Raw genomic sequence first — 23,109 nt, forward strand, 5'->3', positions numbered from 1 at the left:
ATCCCTTATAATTAAACATTAAAAATTGAAGAAAACCGTCCATGAACCTAAAGTACAAAATATTTCAAATAATTTTAATAAGATGTATCTAACAATACTTGAAAATCATAATACATTATGATAAATGGAGCTTACCCCAAATAAGCAAAGTTGGTTTAACAATTTAAAAAATTAATGTATTCCTTTATACTAAGGACATTAAAAAAAGGATTAAAGATAGGGCACTCTCTCAACTTGATACAGGACATTTATGGAAAACTTATATCTAACATCACGCTTAATGATAAACAAACTGAGTGCTTTCCCTGCAACATCAGGATTGTTCAATCACATTATTTCTAGTTAATATTGAATTAGGGTTCTAATATTGAATAGGGCAAGAAAGGAAGTAAAAGCTATGCTGAATGTTAAAAGAAAAGCAAAACAAAATTGACTTTTTTCTAAACACATAATCAGTTCTATAGAAAAGCCTAATGAATCTCACAGAAAGCAATTACAATTAATTGAATTAAGACAAACTACACAATTGAAAGCCAATATGCATGCCAATTGTATTTATATATTCTGACCACAAACAATAAGCTATAATTTTCCAAAACACCATTTACAATAGCATCTAAACCAATAATACTTAAAGATAAATTAAAGTATATGTAAGACCTAGCCACTGAAAACTACAAAACATTGCTGAAATAAAATAAAGATAAATAAATATATTATTGTATGTTTATTTCAGTATCAATATAATTATGTGAATTCTTCCTAAATATATTTTTGGATTCAATGCAGTTACAAGCAAAGTCTTAGTACCCTTTGTATAAAATTTTATACTCTAATTATAAAGTTTATATGGAAATGCAAAGAACCTAACTTAGCAAAAAGAAAAAGTTGAAAAAGATCAAAGTTGAGGAACATGCGTTATCAGGTTTCAAGATTTTATAAAAAGTCACAGGAATGAAAACTTTGTGGTGCTGGCATATGGATGGACAAATGGATCAAGAGAAATAAATAGAAAGTTTCTGAGTATACCCACACTTATGCAGTCAATTGATTTGTCTACAAATGTGCCAGGATAATTCATCAAAAATAATTATGTATTTTTTAAACAAATGGTCCACTAATATCTGTGTATATATTTGGAAATAAATAAAAATTGAACTTTGCTTCACACCATATACAAAATTTCACTCAAATTAGAGCAAAGATCAAAATGTAAGATTCAAGACTATAAAACTTCTAAAAGGAAATATAGGATAAATTTTTTTGGCTAAGGAAATTTGTTTTTTTTTTTTTACTAAAAGAAATTCAGATCATACATAAAAATTGATAAATTTTATTCAAATAACAACTACCATGTCTTTGAAAGACACTGTTAAAGAAATGAAAAGGCAAGTTACGACATGGAAAGACATACTTAACACATATGGCAACATATATATGATTATAAATATCTATATATTTATACCTTAACCTCTATATATCTGTCTATTTAAACATAGTTATATATTACAAATATGGAAAAAAGCTGTTATCACTCAATAATAGGAAGATAATCTAATATAAAATTGGCAAATTATTTTAATAAATGTTTCATCAAAGAAGATATATAATTGATAAATAAGCATATCAAAAATGCCCAATATAATAAATAACCTGGGAAACGCAAATTAAACCATAGATACCACTACATAACCCATTAGTAAAACATATTTTAAACAGTTATATTATTATGCTTGTGTTTATGATATTCATATACTATTGTATAATTGACATAACTTCCTAATAGATTAAACTTTCCGCCTTTTACTGCTACTTTTGCTAATCATAATAATGCACTGGACTCATCACAGAATGTGATATGGTGGTTTTCAAGTCAACAATTTTCATATGAAGGACAAAGTGCTATTGGATGGCACTTAGGTTATTTTGCAATAACCATCTACTAAGTTAGTTTCTCTAAGTTTTACCTTCAATATCCATAATCCACAAGAGAGGTTACTATATTGGCCCTTCTTAAATTGCCTGTGATTTTCTGAAAGTGTTTATGATTTCCTGATCTCTCTTCTATTCTGCTCAACTCTGTATCCTGAGGCTGATCACCATAGACTACATCTTGGTCTTCTGCCTTTGATTGGGTTTGGTAAGTGGGACGCATCAGCAAAGGAACGAAGAGTGTGAGGTTAGTGAGGTTAGGGTATTTGTCTTCCAATTCTCTGTTTCTTACATTTCCAACAATACTTGCTTTCCTATAACACCTGTTGAGTGGGTCTTCAATTGCGCTAGGTCTCTCCAGGTGCACTGCATTTTCTTTGCTGTTCCCTGCAGGATTTCCACTACTATAATTATTCACGAAGTGCCTCACTATCCCTTTTTGGTTCACTTAACTCTTCCTTCTTTAAATTATTTTTAGTAAAACCATTTTGAGTATGCCATCTGTTTTCCGCCACAGACCTAAATGATACAATAACTGGTATCATGAGTGAGATTCTGGGATGGGTTTGCTCTCTTATCTGTGAGCAGATGGAAAACCCCATTGTTGAGGGAAATAGAACACTGCAATCTGTGACTAAGTAGCATCACAATTTTCAATTTCTTACTAGAATGATGTGAAATGAATTATTGATTGAGCACAAAGCACTGGGCAATCAATTGTCTTTGACACTTAGTGGATATGGTAAAAATGGTGATTGGAAAATTTACAGAAGGAGGCAAAACTGCTTCTGACAATTCTGGAGAATTTACACAAAGATAAATACATACTTAAAACACTGAGCGCCCAATTCATGTCACAGGTGGAGATCCAGAATACCTTAAGGGCAGTTTTAAAACAATCCCTTATTTGGGATCGTATAGGGCAGACAGGGCTGAAGACAAAGCCTGAGGCATAATTGTAAGAGTGTAGAGTTGCAATGTTAGTGAAATGTGCAACTTGACACATTGTTTATGCTAAGAAAAGTTGTTGAGAAAGAACAATGAGATTAGGGCAAAAACAGGCCAAACTGAAAATTTTAATTCAAAAGCCCTCCCATATTGTTTTTGGCAGTGGAAGCAGTTCATCTTTATTTCAGAGAACCAATCTTCCTTGCAAAGAACTGTTTTAGTGACTTCACTTTGTGTGCAGTTGGCTCAAAAATAGTATGCTGATTTTACTCAGGATTTAACTTCACCATCTTTTATTGCCTCCAGTTTCTTCATAAGAGTTTACCAGAGAGAAAAGTGAAAAATCTCTTTCCAAATAAATAAATAAATTGTACATACTGAGGTATTTGTAGGACCTTCGCCAATTTCATTTGTCTAGATCTGGCAGGGGAGTTTTGGGAAATGATCTAGTGATGTTATACCAAGAAAGAGGAATTATGACATTGGACTATGCTTAAGCTCAATATAGGAATGTCAAGCAAGGATTATGGATAAAATATGAGATGAAGTATCTATGTTTGGCAGGGATATATCTGAATCAAGTTCCCACTGGAGTTTCACACTCCTTAGTCTAGTCCTAGACCTACATCAGTTTACAGACCTGCAGCACATTAACTGAGAAGTCTGCTTACTTTGAAAAATTTGTAACATGGCAACAAGTCTACAGAGTATATCTTCCCCACGCCTTCGCTAGACGGAGTTTTCGCCACTTATCAGGGTGAATAAGCTCTGGAAAAGAGTGAAATACCTAGACGTTCTGTACAACGTATGATCCAGGTAGGGCTGGGTGCCATGGCTCTGCCTGTAATCCCAGCACTTTGTCAGGCAAGGCAGGCAGATTGCTCGAACCCAGGAGTTTGAAAGCAGCCTGGGTAACACAGAGAAACCCCATCTCTACAAAAAATACAAAACTTAGCCATGCATGGTTGCACACACCTGTAGTTCTCGCTACAGGGGAGGCTGAGGTGGGAGGATCGCTTGAGTCCAGGAGGTTAAGGCTGCAGTGAACAGTGATCGTGCTACTGCACTCCAGCTTGGGTGATAAAGACCATAGTGACTATGGTTATGGCTTTGTATTTTATCCGTGTAGGAAGTGCTCATTTGTTGTTGTTGTTGTTGTTGTTGTTGTTGTTGTTGTTTTGTTTGTTTTAATTAAAGAAAGGACAAAAATAGAAGCTGAGTGTAATGACAGCAGAATTTGAGGGATATTCCCTCCCATGCATTTGTGTCCCCCCTCCCTTTTTTTTTCTTTTAGTGAACACTTGAGAGGCTAACTTCTATGGACCATATTGCCCAGACCAGTTGGGAAGCAAAAGCCAGGTAAATTATCTGCCTCTAACAACCTCTAATAAGGTTTATCTGCCTCTAACAACCTCTAATAAGGTTGTTAGAGGCAGATAATTTATTTCTTGGGCTAACTCCTGCCTAATTGTGGTCTAGCCAGTGGCCGCTTTCCTCATCAAATGAAACTTCTCTTAGGCAGTATCTCTCTTCCAGGATTTTATCTCTTACTGGATCATGGTAATATCATTTAATTCTGTGAATAAAATGGTGTCCTGCTGATAATAGTCTCAGAGTGCTTCACCATCCCATTTTTTATTTACTTAACCCCATAAATATTTATATTTGTTTTTCCTTGAGCCTTTGAAATTAAGGCTTTGTGAATTAAAAAATTAATTTCTATCAAGTCCAATTTTTCTTTTCTGAGCTTTGCTTTTTGTATTATATCCCAAAACTCTTTGCCTAACACAAAGATAAAAGATTTCTCCTACAGTTTCTTATAGAAGTTTTATCATTTTACATTTTATATTTGAAAATATGGTCCATTTTTGATGAGCCTGGCCAACATGGTGAAACCCTGTCTCTACTAAAAATACCAAAAATTTAGCCGGGCTTAGTGGTGGATGCCTGTAATCCCAGCTAGTCAGGAGATGGGGACAGGAGAATCTTTTGAACCTGGAAGGCGGCGGTTGCAGTGAGCCGAGATTGCTCTATTGCATTCCACCCTGGGCAACAAGAGTGAACCTCCATCTCAAAAAATATATATATATATACACATATGGTCCGTTTTTAGTTAGTTTTACATAAGGTGTGAAATACACATCCAGGTTAATTTTATTGTCTGTGGAAATCCAAATGTTCAGCAACATTTGTTGAAAAAATATTTTATATGACATTTTGGTAGAGTAAAAGACTTCTATCAATTCCAATTATTCCCTCGTATTCTTTGTGCATTTTTTGTTATATATTTTACTTTTACATATGTTATACAAGTACAATGTATTGTTGTTATTTTTTCATTAGTCAAACCCTATTGATTGTGCTATGTCTCTTGCCAAGAGCCACTGATACATTGTCCCAAGACTTCCTCTTCTTTATAACTGTACTGTCCAATACATAAGCTACTAGCCAAGTATGACTAATTAAATTAACTTAAAAATCACTTTCAATTGAAGACAAGAAGGATGACTGGATGGATGACCAGATCCAGGAAGCACTGCTTCCAATGAGACAGACCAAAATATAGAGTAAACCAACATGCTTTGGCAGATCTTTGGACAGAGAACATTGACAGTCAACGGAGAGCTGACACAGAAACAAGGGCTGAAGAGAGAGAAAGCTGAAAACCATATGCGGGGTACACAAATGCTAGGGCTACCTGAATGGCTCCTGGGAAACAGGTGAGTTAAGGGAAGGATGGACAGCCCATTCCTGCCACAGACCTCTGGGATCCTAGCTAAAGGTGACCCTGTATCTACCATGAACGTTCAAACTGGCAAAGAGATCATCCCAGAGAGTGGGCAGAGATAGGGCTTCAGCCAGCCTGAAGCCCAGGAGCTTTTGTGCATGAAACTGCTGCAGCGGAGTGCGGCCACAGCTTCCAAAGCCCCACTCATGGTTCCCCATCTCCGTCCAAGTATTTCTAGTCCCATCTGACAGCTGGTCCAGGAGAGAGTGAGGCTGACTTTTCTTCAGGACTGGGCACATCCGTTGCCTAGACCTTCCTGCTCACCAGCCCCTCCTAGGGCCCCTGCCTGGCCACCCCACAGAAAGGGGTGCACAGCACAGCCTCCACTGCCTAGCCTGGGTATTTTGCTCTACTCGAGGACTTTTCTGGAATCCTGGGAGCACTTTTTGGCAGCTAGAGCATCATTCACAGGGTCTAGAGGACAGAAGTGTGGCCTGGTTCCAGCACCCCAGGGCTGCAGCATGCAGCTCAGGAATATTGAGTCAAGATCTGTGGACAGCACTTGAGTTGGGAAAAAGGCCCCACTCTCAGAGCACAGAGAGGCATGAGACACATGGGTTCACTGGCCAGCATGGGAGCAGGGCATCCCTCCCAATGCAGGGACAGTAATGAAAAGGTGTGTTCTGTCTCCTTGCTGAGACCTCTTCCCTGGAGAGCCAAGCAATCTGGAACACCTAACAAAAGAAATATGACTGTGTCACCATTGATTGAAGGGGGCTCCCCCAAGGCCCAGAAGTAGACCAGGTAAGGGTATCATTTGTCTTCCCTGCACACTACAGAGCACTGCTTGCAACACAAGGAAATACAAAAGAGCTGCTAAAAGAAGAAAGAACCCATCTGTCAGCCATTACTCTTAAGCACCATCTACTGGATCATAGCCCAAACTACAATGCTAAAAATATTCTGCCAATATAGACCCATGTGATACAAAGAGCAAGAATCTATAAATAAATAAATAAATAAATAAATAGATAAATAAATAAATAAACAAAATCCTAGACAGAGGGCTGGCCCTCTGAAAATACTTAAAATAAAGATAATTGGCTATATTCAGCTTACAATACAATTAAAAAAAAAAACACCAGCTCTCTCAAATGAGAAAGAATCAGCTTAGGAGGTCTGGCAATTCAAAAAGCCAGTATCCCTTTACTTTCAAATGAGTCCACTAGTTTCCCAGAAATAGTTCTTAAACAGACTGAAATGACTGAAATGACAGACATAGAATTCGAAATCCGAATGACAGGAAAGCTTATTGAGATCCAAGAGAAAGTTGAAACCCAATCTAAAAAATCCAAGTAATCTAGTAGAACAACCCAAAAGCTGAAAAATGAACTAGCCATTTTAAGAAAGAACCAAACTAAATTCTGGAACTGAAAAATTCACTACAAGAATATCAAAATACAATTTGAAGTATTATTAGCAGAATAAACCAAGATGAGGAAAGAATTTCATAGCTTAAAAATCACTTCTTTAAATCAAATCAGAATAAAAATACAGAAAAAAGAATTTTTGGAAATCAACAAAACCTCTGAGAAATATGGGATTATGTGAAGAGACTAAACCTATGACTCACTGGCATTCTTAAGAGGGAAGGAGAAAGAATAAGCAACTTGTTAAATATTTTTGAGGGCATAGTCCATGAACATTTTTCTGATCTCACTACAGAGCTTGAGCATACAAATCCAAGAAATATAAAGGACCCCTGCTAGATATCATACAAGCTGACCACCCTTCAAGTACAGTTATCAGATTCTCCAAGGGCAACATGAAAGAAAAAATGTCTTAAAGGCAGCTAGAGAAAAGAGTCAGGTTACATACCAAGGGAATCCCCACTAGGCCAGCGGCAGATCTCTCAAGAAACCTTACAAGACAGAAGATATTGGTGGCCTATTTTCAGCATTCTTAAAGAAAAAAAAAAAATACAGCCAAGAATTTTATATCCTGCCAAACTAAGTTTCATAAGTGAAGGAGAAATAAAATCTTTCTCAGACAAGCAAACACTAAAGGAATTCATTAAAACTAGACAAGCTTTACAAGAAGTCCTTAAGAGAGTGCTCAATATAGACATGAAAGAATGACACATACTAACACAAAACATACTTAAGTACATACCCCACAGACACTATAAAGCAACTACATAATCAAGTCTACAAAACAACCAGCTAACAATAAGATGACAGGATCAAAATCTCTAATGTCAGTCCTAACCCTAAATGTAAATGGTCTAAATACCCCACTTAAAAGACAGAGTTGCATACTGGATAAATGGTCAAGACCCACCCATCTTCTGTCTTCAACAGACTCATCTCACATGTAGTGATAACCACAAGCTCAAAGTAAAGGGATATAACAAGATCTACCATGCAAATGGAAAACAAAAGAACAGCAGGAGTCACTATTCTTATATCAGATACAATATATATTAAACCAACAACAATTAAGTAGGACAAAGAAGGGCATTACATGATAAAGGCTACAATTCAACAAGAAGACTTAACTATACTAAATATATTTGCACCCACTGGAGCACCCAGATTAAAAACAAAACAAACAAAAAGACAAGCTCTTCTTAAAATATGAAAAGACTTAGCCACAAAATAATAGTAAGAAATTTCAAGACTCCACTGATAGCATTACACAGTTAATTGAGGCAAAAAACTAACAAAAAAATTTTGGACTTAAATGTGACATTCAATCAATTGAACCTAATAGACATCTACAGAACAATCCACCCAAAGATCACAGAATATACATTCTTCTCATCTGCACACAGAACATATTCTTTAAAATGGACCAAATATTGCCATGAAGCTAGGATCAATAAATTCAATAAAACAAAATCATACCAACCACACTCTCAGAACACAGTAAAATAAAAACAGAAATTACTATCAAGAAGGTCTCCCAAAACTACACAAGCACACAGAAATTAAACAACTTGCTTCTGAATAATTCCTGAATGACCAACAAAATTAAGGCAAAAAAATTATTAGAAATTAATAAAATTGGGGACACAGCTTGCGAAAATTTCTGGGATGCAGATTAAGCATGTTAAGAGAAAAGTTTATAGCACTAAATGCTTTCATCAATAAGTTAGAAACAAATTAACAATCTAACTTTGCACCTCAAGAAACTAGAAAACAGCAGCAAATCAACCAACCGCACAGCTATAAAAAAAAAAAAAGGGAAGGAACTAAAATTAGAGAGGAACTGAATTAACTTGAGAGGCAAAAATCCATGCAAAACATCAATGAAACCAAGAATTTGTTTCTCAAAAGAATAAGAAAGATTGATAGATTACTAGCTAGAGTAACAAAGAAAAAAAAGAATATTTAAATAAGTGCAATGAAAAATGGCAAGGAGGTATTACTCCCAATCCCACAGAAATATAAAAGATTATCAGAAACTATTATGAATAACTCTAGGCACAAAAATTAGAAAATATAGAGGATATGGATACATTCCTGGAAAGACACAACCTCCCAAGATTGAACCAGGAAGAAGGTGAACCTGAAAAGAACAACAAGAAGTTCCAAAAATTGAATCAGCAATAAAAAGAAACCTAACAACAACAACAACAACAAAAAATCCCTGGTCAAGATGGATTCACAGCCAAATTCCACCAGACATATAAAGAAGACCTGGTACCAATTCTGCTGAAACTATTCCAAAAAACTGAGAAGTAGGGGTTACTCCCTAACTCACCCTACAATGCCAGCATCAGCTTGATAACAAAGTCTGGCAGAAATACAATGAAAAAGAAAACTTCAGATCAATATCCCTGATGAATGTAGATTCATAATCCCTCAAGAAAATATTAGCAAACAAAACCCAGTGGCACACTGAAAAGTTAATACACCACAATCAGGTAAGCTTGCTTCCTGGGATGCAAGACTTGTTCAACAAATACAAATAAATAAATGTTATTCACTACATAAACAGAATTAAAAGCAAAAATCATACAATCATCTCAATAGACACACACAAAAAATCTTTCAATAAAATCCACCATCCCTTCATCATAAAAACCCTCAGCAGATTAGGCATCAAAGGAACTACTCAAAATAATAAGAGTCATCTATAGCAAACGAACAGCCAATCTCATACTGAGTGGACAAAAGCTGGAACCATTCTCCTCGAAAACTGGAACAAGACAAGGATGCCCAGTCTCACAAATACTATTCAACACAGTACTGGAAGTCCTAGCCAGGGCAATTAGGCAAGTGAAAGAAATAAAAGTCATTTAAATGGGAAAAAAAGTAGTAAGACTCTGTCTTCATAGATGATATGATTACATACCTAAAATACCTCCACAGTCTCTGCCCAAATGCTCCTAGAATAAAATAAATAACATCAGTAAAGTTTCAGGATACAAAATCAATGTACAAAAATTAGTACCATTTCTATACACTAATCATGCTCAAGCTAAGAGTCAAATCAAGAATATAATCCCATTTGCAATAGCCACGAAAAATGAAACACCTAGTAATATGTCTACAGGAAGTGAAAGATCTCTATAAAGAGAACTAAAAAACACTGCTGAAAGAAGCCAGAAATGACATAAATAAACAGGAAAACATTCCATCCTAATGGATTGGAAAAATCAATATTGTTAAAATGACCATACTCACCAAAGCAATTTACAGATTCAATGCTATTCCAATCAAATTACCAGCATCATTTTTCACAGAATTATATAAAAGTATTTAGAATTACATTTGTAAGCAAAAACAGAGCCCCAACAGTCAAAGCAATCCTAAGCATAAAGAGCAAAGCTGGAGGCATCACAATACTTGTCTTTAAGCCTACAGTACCAAAACAGCATGTTACAGGTAAAAAATAGATATATAGACCAATGGATCTATATCCACAGTAGAAAAACCCAGAAATAATCCTGTTCACCTACAACCATCTGATCTTCTACAAAGCTGACAAAACAAGCAATGGGAAATGATTCCTTATTTAATAAATGGTACTGGGAAAACTGGCTAGCCATATGCAGAAGAATCAAACTACCCCTATCTTTAACCATATATAAAAATTAATTCAAGATGGATTAAAGATTTAAATGTAAGATGACAAATTATAAAAATCCTAGAAGAAACTCTAGGAAGTACCATTCTCAATATCAGCCTTGGCAAATAATGTTTGGCTAAGTTCCCAAGAGCAATTGCAACAAAAACAAAAATTGGTAAGTGGGATCTATAAAGAGCTTCTGCACTGCAAAATAAATTATCAACAGAGTAAACAGGCAACCTACAGAATGAGAGAAAATATTCACAAACTATGCATCTGACAAAGGTGAAATGTCCAGAATCCATAAAGAACTTATCAACAAGCAAAAATTAAATAATCTCACTAAAAAATGGGCAGAGAAGCTAAACAAACACTTCTTTAAAAAAAACATACAAGTGGCCAACAAACATGGGAGAAAATGCTCATCATTATTAGTCATCAGAGAAATGCAAGTTAAAACCACAATATCTCATACTAGTCAAAATGGTTATTATTACAAAGTCAAAAATAATAGATGCTGGTTAGACTATGGAGAAAAGGGAATGCTTATGCAGGTTTGGTGGGAATGTCAATTAATTCAGCCACTGTAGAAAGTAGTTTGGAGATCTGTCAAAGAATTTAAAACAGAGCTACAATTTGACCTAGAATTCCCATTATTGGGTATATACCCAAAGGAAAATAAATCAGTCTTCCAAAAAGACACATGCACTTGTCTGTTCACCACAGTGCTATTCACAATAGCAAAGACATGGGATCAACCTTTGTGCTCATCAGTGGTGGATTGGATAAAGAAAATGCAGTACATATATACCAAGAAATACTTCATATCCATACAAATGGATGAAATCATATTCTTTTCAGCAACACGAATGCTGCTAGAGGCCAAAATCTTCAGTGAGTTAATGAAGAAACAGAAAACTAAATACCACATGTTTTCATTTATAAATGACAGCTAAACAATGGTTACACATGGATGTAAAGATGGGAACAACAGACACTGCAAACTACTAGAAGGGGCAGGGAAACTAGGAGGGAGAATGGATTGAAAAACTTCCTGTTAGGTACTATGCTCACTACCTGGGTGATTTGATCCATACCCCTAACTTCAACATCATACAATATATCCATGTAACAAACTTGCACAGGTACCTCTTGAATCTAAAATAAAAGTTGAAATGGAAAAAAAAAAAAAAAAAACTTTCTCAGTTTACATTTAGCTATTACAAGCTACATTTACATTTAGCTTACAATAGCTGCATTTCACATGTATCTACTAGCTACATTTCCAGTACTCAGTAGATACATGTGATAGTGATCATCTCACCACACACTGCAGAATGAATGGAGTATTTCTATTGTCTCAGAAAGTGTTGTTGAGCAGCCTCATTGTAGAAACAGTTTGTGGTCATACATACTTCAGTATAATAAGCCTTATTGAATTTTACCTTCTTTATATTGATTTGTAGTAACTTTACAAAGTGATATATTTATTTATTGTTGTTTAAATGTGATACTTGAGGTGATTTTCTTAGTTTAATTTAGGATTTGTACATAGCAACCATTAATCTCCTATGAGAAACACAAAAGAAATATCACAGTTGCAAATTCCATTTTTAAAATCTACTGATTTTATATTAGTCAGTTCACCCACTGCTATATAAAAAAAAAACAGATACTTGGTAATTTATTTTAAAAAGAGCTTTAATTGGCCCATAGTTCCACAGTCTATACAGGAGGCACATAACGGCATCGGCTTCTAGGGAGGCCTCAGGGAACTTACAATCTTGGAGGAAGGCACACAGGAGTGAGGAGCTTCATATGGCCAGAGCAGGAGGGAGAGAGAGAGCAAGAAGGTGCTACACAATTTTAAATGACCAGATGTCACGAGAGCCCACTGGGAGAAATCTGCCCCCATGATCCAATCACCCCCTACAGGCCCTACCTCCCACACTGAGAATTACAATAACTCATGTGAGATTTGGGCAGGGAAACAGATCCACACCATATCAAGATTTAGTAATACGCTTTATTTTTCACTGATGTGAGATTATACACACACACACACGCACACACACACATATATACACAGACATATATATGTCATTTTTAACTTTTTTTTCTTTTTTCTTTTGGAGATGCAGTCTTGCTCTGTCATTTTTAGTAGAGACAGGGTTTCACCATGTTGGCCAGGCTGGTCTCAAACTTCTGATCTCAGGTGATCCACCCACCTTGGCCTCCCAAAGTACTGCGATTACAGGCATGAACCATCATACCTGGCCCAGGATTTTAGCTTTTTAAACTTTGTATTCTATGAAGAAATTTTTGAATGCTTCCTTTCCCCTTTGGGGATTATATCATTCATAGATAATTTGCAAGTAAAAAATTGACAACAGTCAGTAACAAAAACACCAGATAAAGAGAAAACCAATTAGTGGACAGCTACATTTCTTGAAAGCAATATGTAATGAATACATATCTGTTAATGTTTCTTCTATTTATAAATAATATTTATCAATACTTTAAATCATCATTTACAAAGGGTTCATATATTTAAAATTTTGATAAGAATATAATTTTAATATAAAATCATAATAAACAAAAACATTTTATAAAACAAGGAGAGTTTAAAAACACCAAAAGATGTCTTTTTTGGAAAAAAATTAAAATATAGCTTAATATTTTAAAAATTTAGAAAAATAACTCATATACCATTTCCATTGTCTTTTAACATTCAAAAATGAAGAAGCATTTTTAATATTCTTCTTAAAAATGAAGTTTAACCTTATCATAAATTCTGTCAGGACAGATGAAAAGCTACTCTAAAAAGATAACCTTAGATAATAATTTGCTATCCACTTTAGCATTCTGCTTCAAGATTAAACTCATTGTTCATATGAATACTTTCTGTGAAAGATTTACCTTAACACAAAAGATTCACTCTAACCATGAATGACATATATGAGGGTGATCACTTTTAATAACAATAAAACAACTTTGTGCTATGTCTACAGAATGTCCAGAATGTTATTAGGCACTGTCAGGTATGCAGGAAGCACTGAGGAAATAGCTTTGTGGCAGAGTTAAGACTTATAAAACAGGTTCTATTTAGCAATTAGAATAATACAATATCACACATAAACGTGTGGCATAGATAATAACTTCAACATAATGTTCAGCATGAATTAATCAGTATATTTTGGGGAGGAAATTTTTATTGGGAAGGTGAGATTAGAGTGGTGGATTGAAAATGCACAGGAGTTAATTCATGATTTGGCTCTCTGCTTGACTATTGTTGGTGTATAGGAATGCTTGTGATTTTTGCACATTGATTTTGTATCCTGAGACTGCTGAAGTTGCTTATCAGCTTAAGGAGTGGCTGAGATGATGGGGTTTTCTAAATATACAATCATGTCATCTGCAAACAGAGACAATTTGACTTCCTCTTTTCCTATCTGAATACCCCTTATTTCATTCTCATGCCTGATTGCCCTGGCCAGAACTTTCAATGCTATGCTGAATAGGAGTGGTGAGAGAAGGCATCCTTATCTTGTGCCAGTTTTCAAAGGAAATGCTTCAAGCTTTTGCCCATTCGGTATGATATTGGCTGTGAGATTGTCATAGACAGCTCTTATCATTTTGAAATATGTTCCAGGAATACCTATTTTATTGACAGCTTTTAGCATGAAGGGATATTGAATGTTATCAAAGGTCTTTTCTGCACCTATTGAGATAATGATGTGATTTTTGTCATTGGTTCTGTTTATGTGATGGATTATGTCTATTGATTTGCTTGTGTTGAACCAGCCTTGCATCCCAGAGATGAAACCAACTTGATCGTGGTGGATAAACTTTTTGATGTGCTGCTGGATTCGGTTTGCCAGTATTTTATTGAGGATTTTTGCATCGATGTTCATCAGGGATATTGGTATAAAATTCTCTTTTTTTGTGGTGTCTCTGCCAGGTTTTGGTATCAGGATGATGCTAGCCTCATAAAATGAGTTAGGTAGGAGCCCTTCCTTTTCAAATGTTTGGAAAAATTTCAGAAGGAATGGTACCAGCTCCTCTTTGAAACTCTGGTAGAATTTGACTATGAATCCACCTGGTCTTGGGTTGTTTTTGGTTGGTAGGCTATTTAGTGCCTTAATTTCAGAACTTTTTATTGGACTATTCAGGAACTCAACTTCTTCCCTGTTTAGTCTTGGGAAGGTAAATGTGTCCAGAAATGTATCCAGTTCTTCTAGATTTTCTAGTTTATTTGCATACTGGTGTTTATTGTATTCTCTGATGGTAGTTTGTATTTCTGTGGGGTCAGTGGTGATATCCCCTTTATCATTTCTTATTGTGTCTATTTGATTCTTCTCTCTTTTCTTCTTTATTAGTTTAGCTAGTGAGGTATCTATTACATTATTTTTTTCAAAAAACCAGCTCCTGGATTGATTGATTTTTTGAAGAGATTTTTGTGTTACTATCTCCTTTATTTCCACTCTGATCTTAGTTATTTCTTGTCTACAGCTAGGTTTTAGATTTCCTTGCCCTTGCTTCTCTAGTTCTTTTAATTGTGATGTTAGGGTATCAATGTGAGGTCTTTATAGCTTTCTGATGTGGACATTTAGTGCTATAAATTTTCCACTTAATACAGCTTTAGCTGTCTCTCAGAGATTCTGGTATGTTTTCTCTTTGATTCATTGGTTTCGAAGAACTTCTTGATTTCTGCCTTAATTTCATTATTTACCCAGGAGTCATTCAGAAACATATTGTTCAATTTCCATATAGTTGTGTGGTTTTGAGTGAGTTTCTTAATCCTGAGTTCTAATTTGATTGCACTGTGGTCTGAGAGACTGTTTTTAGGATTTCAGTTCTTTTGTATTTGCTGAGGAGTGTTTTATTTCCAATTATGTCGTTGGTTTTAGAGTGTCATGTGGCACAGAGAATAACTACTTTAAATTCATATGGGACCGAAAAAGAGCCTACAAAGCCAAGACAATCCTAAGCAAAAACAACAAAGCTTGAGGCATCATGCTACCTGACTTCAAACTATACTACAAGGCTACAGTAATGAAAACAGCATGGTACTGGTACCAAAACAGACACATAGACCAATGCAACAGAATAGAGACCTCAGAAATAACACCACACATCTACAACCATCTGATCTTCAACATACCTGACAAAAACAAGCAATGGGGAAACGATTCCCTATTTAATAAATGATGCTGAAGTCATTTGAACCCGGGAGGTGGAGGTTGCAATGAGCCAAGATCGTGCCACTGCACTCCAGCCTGGGTGAAAAAGCAAGACTCTATTTCAAAAAAAAAAGAAAGAAAAAAAAAAGGTGCTGGGAAAACTGGCTAGTCATATGCAGAAAACTGAAACTGGACCCCTTCCTTATACTTTATACAAAAATTAACCCAAGATGGATTAAAGACTTAAATGTAAAACCCCAAACCATAAAAATACTAGAAGAAAACCTAGGCAATACCGTTCAAGACATAGGCATGGGGAAAGCTTTTATGAGGAAATCACCTAAAGCAATTGCAACAAAAGCCAAAACTGACAAATGGGATCTAATTAAACTAAAGAGCTTCTGCACAGCAAAAGAAACTATCATCAGACCTAACAGACTACCTACGAAATGGGAGAAAATTTTTGCAATCTATCCATCTGACAAAGGTTTAACATCCAGAATTTACAAGGAACTTAAAGAAATTTACACACACAAATAAAACAAACAATCCCATCAAAAAGTAGGCAAAGTATATGAACAGGCACTTCTCAAAATGATACATTTATGCAGCCAACAAACATATGAAAAAAAAGCTCAACATCACTGATCATTAGAGAAATGCAAATCAAAACCACAATGAGACACCATCTCATGCCAGTCATAATGGCAATTATTAAAAAGTCAAAAGACAACAGATGCTGGTGAGGCTGTGGAGAAATAGTAACACTTTTACATTGTTGGTGGGAATGTAAGTTAGTTCAACCATTGTGGAAGACAGTGTGATGATTTCCTAAGGATCTAGAACCAGAAATACCATTTGACCCAGTGATCTCATTACTGGGTATATACCCAAAGGAATATAAATCATTCTATTATCAAGATACATGCATGCATATGTTTTCTGGAGCACTATTCACAATAGCAAAGGCATGGAACCAACCCAAATACCCATCAACGATAGGCCAGATAAAGAAAATGTGATATACATGCGCGCGCGCGCGCACGCACACACACACACACACACACACACACACCATGGAATACTATGCAGTCACACAGCCACAAAAAGAAATGAGATCATGTGCTTTGCAGGGACATGGATGAAGCTGGAAGCCATCATCCTCAGGAAACTAACATGGGAATAGAAAACTAAACACCACATGTTCTCACTCATAAGTGGAAGTTGAACGATGAAAACACATGGACACAGGGAGGGGAACAACACGCTGGGGCCAGTTGGCAAGGCCTCTGAGGAAAGGGAATGCTTACACGCAGCTGGTGGGAATGTATATTAGTACAGTCTGTATGGAAAACAGTATGGAGATTGCTCAAAGAACTAAAAATGTAGCTATCATTCAACCCAGCAATCCCACTACGAGGTATGTACTCAAAGGAAAATAAATCATTATGTCAAAAAGACACATGCAACTGTATTGGAGCATTTATGATTTCAAATTTTGATTAGGGATGTTCAACCTGTATTGTCACTATTTTCACTCAAAAGATGAGCAAATAATATACATATATACATACATATATATAAAAAATGATTACCTGAGCAAATAATATACACACACATATATATAATGATATCCTGATAATAGCTTTATTATTTAGATTTTGGAAATAACAGTTCATTATAGTAAATATCATGTAACACACAAAAAAACTTTATTTTAAAAAAGAAAAATGGCATAGCCCAATATGTGTTTTCTTAATTTTACTTTACCAAGCATTTTGTATGTAGTATTTTTTACTTCTCTAAGTGACTCTGTCATTAGTCTGGTGTTACAGAAAGGATGTTAAAAATCAGAAGAAATTTTTACTTTTATGAAGTTTCTCAGATGATAGACAATAAAGCTGGGATTCCCCTACAAGTCTCTTGCTCTCAAATCCAGAGAATTTAAGAAAAATACGTGTTATAAATTGACTTCCACAAATATACTGCTAGACACATGTAATGTATCACATTATAAAGGAGATATCAAAGGGAAAATGCCACTGATATCCATTACTTTTAAACATGTGGATATATTTCCATATTTTAATTAATATTTTTGATCAATGAAAATTTACTTATATAATTTTTATATATTACTTGAACACATAACATTTTATGTCTAATCAAAGAGTTTTATATATCTTAGTGAAATCATATGTTTAAAAGCTTTTCCAATGTTGTTCCAAATGTCTTCAGAAAGACATTTAGAACATTACTGTATACCCATAGTAACAAAATAATTCAGTGACAACCAGGTAATCATGAATTAAATCTGTAATTCCTCTGTAGATGTTATGTTTTTCATAAATAAAATTTAAGGGGTTCTCCATAGGTTTGAAAGAATCACAGTCACTACCCAAACCCAAATTATGAAATAAAGCAAGTTCTTTGGATTATCTCAGTGAATCAACAACTTCTTATAGCTTTTAGAAAAAAAAAAAAAAACCACGTACACTTTTCAGTGTAAAGTATATACATATTCCTTATATAGTATATTGTCTCTCTTCTTTTTCATTGAAACTCATGCTTAAACCTTTTAGAGAAGAAAAAACTACCAGAGATAAAGAAGAAAAAAACAAAATCAGAAACAAAAAATAGAAACATTGACACAGGCAAAAAAAATAAATGTTTTTAATGAGGGTACTGAGATCAAAAATAGTAGATTTCCTGGTTCCAAGTAAACTTTACATGGATTAAAACCAAACTTAAACCATATCTAATTAATAGTATTTTGACCAGGTGCGGTGGCTCACGCCTGTAATCCCAGCACTTTGGGAGGTCGAGGAGGGTGGAACACCTGAGGTCAGGAGTTCTAGACCAGCCTGGCCAATATGGTGAAACCTCGTCTATATTAAAACTAAAACTTAAAAAAAAAAAAAATTAGCCAGGCATGGTGGTGTACACCTGTAATATCAGCTACTCAGGAGGCTGAGGCAGGATAATTGATTGAACATGGGAGGCAGGGGTTGCAGTGAGTCATTACTGTGCCACTGCACTCCAGCCTGGGTGACAGAGTGAGACTCCGTCTCAAACAAAAAAAAAAATTTTTTTTGATTAACAAAAAAGGAGTTGCTAAAAATCGGTGTGTGAAATGCTATACGTTTTAGTTTGATTTAACAGTAATGAAGTTCTGGGAGTGTAGACATCTACCTCACCCATAAGTAATCCCCTTTAATTATGGTTTCTAAACAATTTATCAGAAACCAATGGCTTATTGACATCTTTTTCTATACTACAATTGGAGATAGAGATTGAATAACTGAAGCAAGCTGCTAGGAGGATCTATATTTTATGACCCAAACAGATAAAGAAAAGTGACTACTGTAATTGAGTTGGGAAGCTGTAAAACTTACCTATAGAATTTTCCTCTAGTGATTCAAATGCTGTCTGAAAATATGTGAAATATAAATATGTGGAATACAAAAATTGATGTTTTACTTGTAATAAAAATTCAAGGTCTCCAAGAATGAAAATGCATACAATTTGCTTTGTTGTATTTTCAAGTGTTGTTTAAAAGATAAAAGAAAATACAATATATTTATTTTTATTTAATAATTCTCAACATGTGATGCAATTACAGATAATTCATGAAAAAGCTAGACTAATGGTAAAGAGATAAAAATGTTCCACCTCAGTGATCCGAGAACACAAATTAAAATCTCAATGTCATACCACCACATACTCAATAAAAGGGCTAGAATTTAAAAGGCTGTTGGTAAGAATATGGAACAAGGAAAACATTCATACATTTCTGTGGTGGGGGCAAAAAAAAAAAGGCATTATCTAATGGTGAATATATGCATACCAAATGACTCAGTATTTTTATCTCTAGTAAACAGATATCTCAGACCAGCGTGTCAGCAATAAGTTGATTATAAGTGATTAGATTTTGGATATATTTAAAGATACAGACAACAGGATTTCATGATTAATTTAATATCAGGGGAATGAGAAAAGAGCAAAACATGATTCTAAGATTTGGGACTTGAACAACTGGACAGATGATATGTTCATCTAAGATAGTGAAGAGTACAGGTTGAGCAGTTCTGAGGGTGGAAAAGACATGTTGAATTTATGATGTCTATTGGATATTCAAGCAGAGATGCTCGGTAGGCTGTTGGATATGCAAGTCTGAATTCAGAAGAGGGGTTTGGGCTGGAGATGGAAATTTGGAGATGTTGGCATATAGGAGATATTTAAAGTCATGCCACTAGCTTAGGTCATCAAGGAAGCAGATGTAATTAGAGACAAAAAGTGATGAAAATCAATCTCTGATTACAATTATAGTTAATGTTAAGAAGTATGAATATATTACAAAAATGAAAAGGTGAACTGATAAGCAATATATTTTAGTCACCTTCCAACTACTATTTTGGATCTCTTTACCAGCAGCCATAGATAAAATAAATTTCCACAAATTCATACTCATATAAATAAATGATTAACCAAACTAATAAATGAGGAAGATGATCAAATCTCTCATGCAGGAAAATTCTAAGTAATTTTTGCAGAAACTCCACCCTCAAAGAGATGGAGCATTATACACCACTCTTTAAGTGTGGGCTGTGCTTGGTGACTTCAATCCAATGAGTACCGTATGTAAATGGGTACTTTACATTGGAGGAGTCTGAAAAACACTATCTCCAGCCGGATGATCAAGGTCAACATCAATAGTGATATGTCATGTTGATAGTATGTACCCTTGATGTGATGCGATGACAATAACCGATACTTGCAACAACTTTAATGACTCTTCATAGAACTACACTGTGTGAACAAAAGCCAATCCCCAAAAGTTACATATTGCATGATTCCATTTATATATATAATATTCTTGAAGTGACGAAATTCCTGAAGTGGAGAAAAATGAGTTATTGTCAGGGTTTAAGGAGGGAAAAGAAATGGTGGTGGGAAAGAAATGGGTGTGGCCATGAAACTGCACTATGAGGGAGCTTTGCTGTGATGCAAATGCTCTGTGTCTTGATGGTATCAATGTCAATATCATGGTTGTGATATGGTACTATAGTTTGCATTATGTTACCATTGCAGCTGGGTAAAGAGTATACTGGATCACTCTGTACATTTTCTTACAACTGCATGCAAATTCACAATTATCTTAAACTAAAAGCTTAATCGAAAAATAAAATATAAACACAAATCTAACCTCATGAACTACCTTATTAAAATTTGTGCAGGTGCTCTATAGGCTAGAGGTATATATCCCATGGGTGGTCCATGGTCCTTTTTTTCTTCCAAGACCAATAGAATATAGTCTATCCTTTGTAAACTTTGATTGCAGACTGACTGTATTTGGCAAACTCCAACTGACCTCTTTATGTCTGTCTTATATCCACTGTGTCAGCTCCATCCTATGTCTAGAGAACTATGTGCTAATTTATAAGTGGTACATTTATTAATACCATAGTTGATTTCATGTTACAAATAATTTCTTATGATCTGAGATTATTAAACCTTACTTTTATTACCAAATTTATTATCTTCCATTATAAGGTTTCAAGTGGAACCCCCTCAATAATTTATATAATTGATGATGAATAATCAAATACAAAATAAAAGGAAAATAAAATGTGATGACAGGAGACCGTAAAGCTGAATAAGATAAACACTTAAAGAAAACTCATTAATTTAATGCATATTTTCAAGAGTGTGGTCAATATAAGCTTCTAAAATATGAAATTTGAACATGTAGAACCAATACATGCACCCACGTGTGTAATAGATTAGGGAGTAAAATAATCCATTAGTACCTAGTTCCTAATTTGGAGAAATGAAAAAAGCTCTGTATATTTGTTTCACTTTTTAAATTCCACATGCAGTAACATTTACTAATCCAGTTTTTAAAGATGTTTCAAAAACAATATTAGGCACCACAGGCTTGGTGTGGAACTTGACTCTCCTTATGGAACTGCTTGCCTCAGAGTAGCAACATATATTGATTTTGGCACACCAATAAAATTACAGAAAGAACTTGGGTTGAAATTGCATTTTCCATGTAACAGTAAAAACCTATGCAACAAAATTAAGTGAAAAGTGCCAATGTCCTTAATTCAAGGAATCCTTTCTATGTGCTATCACCACCACTGCCACAAGGCTCATGCAATTCCAGTTAAAAACAAAATGTCTCACCCTTTCCAGTTTATACTGTCCAAGGGACCTGTTCACTGGAATTTGCATTATCAGGAAGAACTGTGAAGAGAAGGCACTCTGAGGTATGAAATTTCATCCATTATTCACTAGAAAAGCATAATCTTTTTCTTAAGACATTGTATCTCTCCACATACAGATTAAAAAAAAAAAAAGCATAGACATGTCAACTTTCTATTGTTGTACAATGCTGCTTGACAATAGAGTTTTATGAAATAATAAATGAATACTTTGAGAAGTCTTGAAGTGGTTTCAGAAAATGAAAGTGGTCTTTACTGGAGATCATTAGAATAGGTAGATTTTTACTATGCTGAGTACTTATAAACATCAGTTCTACCTTATGACATTTCACGCTTACAGAAACAACTAACTAAAATAGTCCAAGAAAATGCATATTCATCTTGGATAAAATACATTTCACCTCATGAAATTTCATGTATATATAAACTACATATGCTTGCATATATAATATACAACTATAATTTATATATGTAAGTATAATTTATATACAAATTATATATTAGTATATATAATTTATATACAAAGTATATATATGCATATATACACATATATAAGTATATTTTTAATTATATAAAGGTATTTTTAAAATATTTTATATCCATACTTTTATATAAACATATAACTATATAAATATGTGAATATATATTATAAATATATTCTATATATATTTATACTATATGTACACAGGTATATACTTATATATAAGTGTATGTAATTATATATACACTTGTGTGTATATAGACACAAGTATCTATAAGTACATATACTTATAAATAAGTATGTATAAATACTTATATAAGTATAATACTTATACACTTAGTTCTTATACTTACTACTTAAATACTTATATATTCTATATAAGTATTTATATATAAATTTATATATAAGTATATATACTTGTATATGTAAATATACAGGTATATCCTTGTATATTTATATATATTTATAAATGTATACAAAATCATAGATATAAAAATATTTTTAAAATATATGGAATTTAAAAAGTTAAAGTGT

General features: G+C 34.3%; 1 protein-coding gene across 8 annotated transcripts in view; it reads right to left on the reverse strand.

Moving 5' to 3' along the window:
- Positions 1–23,109, reverse strand: part of MARCHF1 (membrane associated ring-CH-type finger 1) — an 816,252-nt gene that overhangs the window by 467,159 nt on the left and 325,984 nt on the right. Inside the window, exon 3 of one of the 8 annotated variants that reach the window (XM_037986963.2) lies at positions 9,968–10,001. The exons of the other annotated variants lie outside the window; for them this stretch is intronic. The gene's annotated coding sequence lies outside the window, so the exon portion shown is untranslated. The remainder of the gene's footprint in view (positions 1–9,967; positions 10,002–23,109) is intronic. 8 annotated transcript variants of the gene reach the window in all.

Source organism: Chlorocebus sabaeus, chromosome 7 (genome assembly GCF_047675955.1).
Source record: "Chlorocebus sabaeus isolate Y175 chromosome 7, mChlSab1.0.hap1, whole genome shotgun sequence".
Classification (NCBI taxonomy): domain Eukaryota; kingdom Metazoa; phylum Chordata; class Mammalia; order Primates; family Cercopithecidae; genus Chlorocebus; species Chlorocebus sabaeus.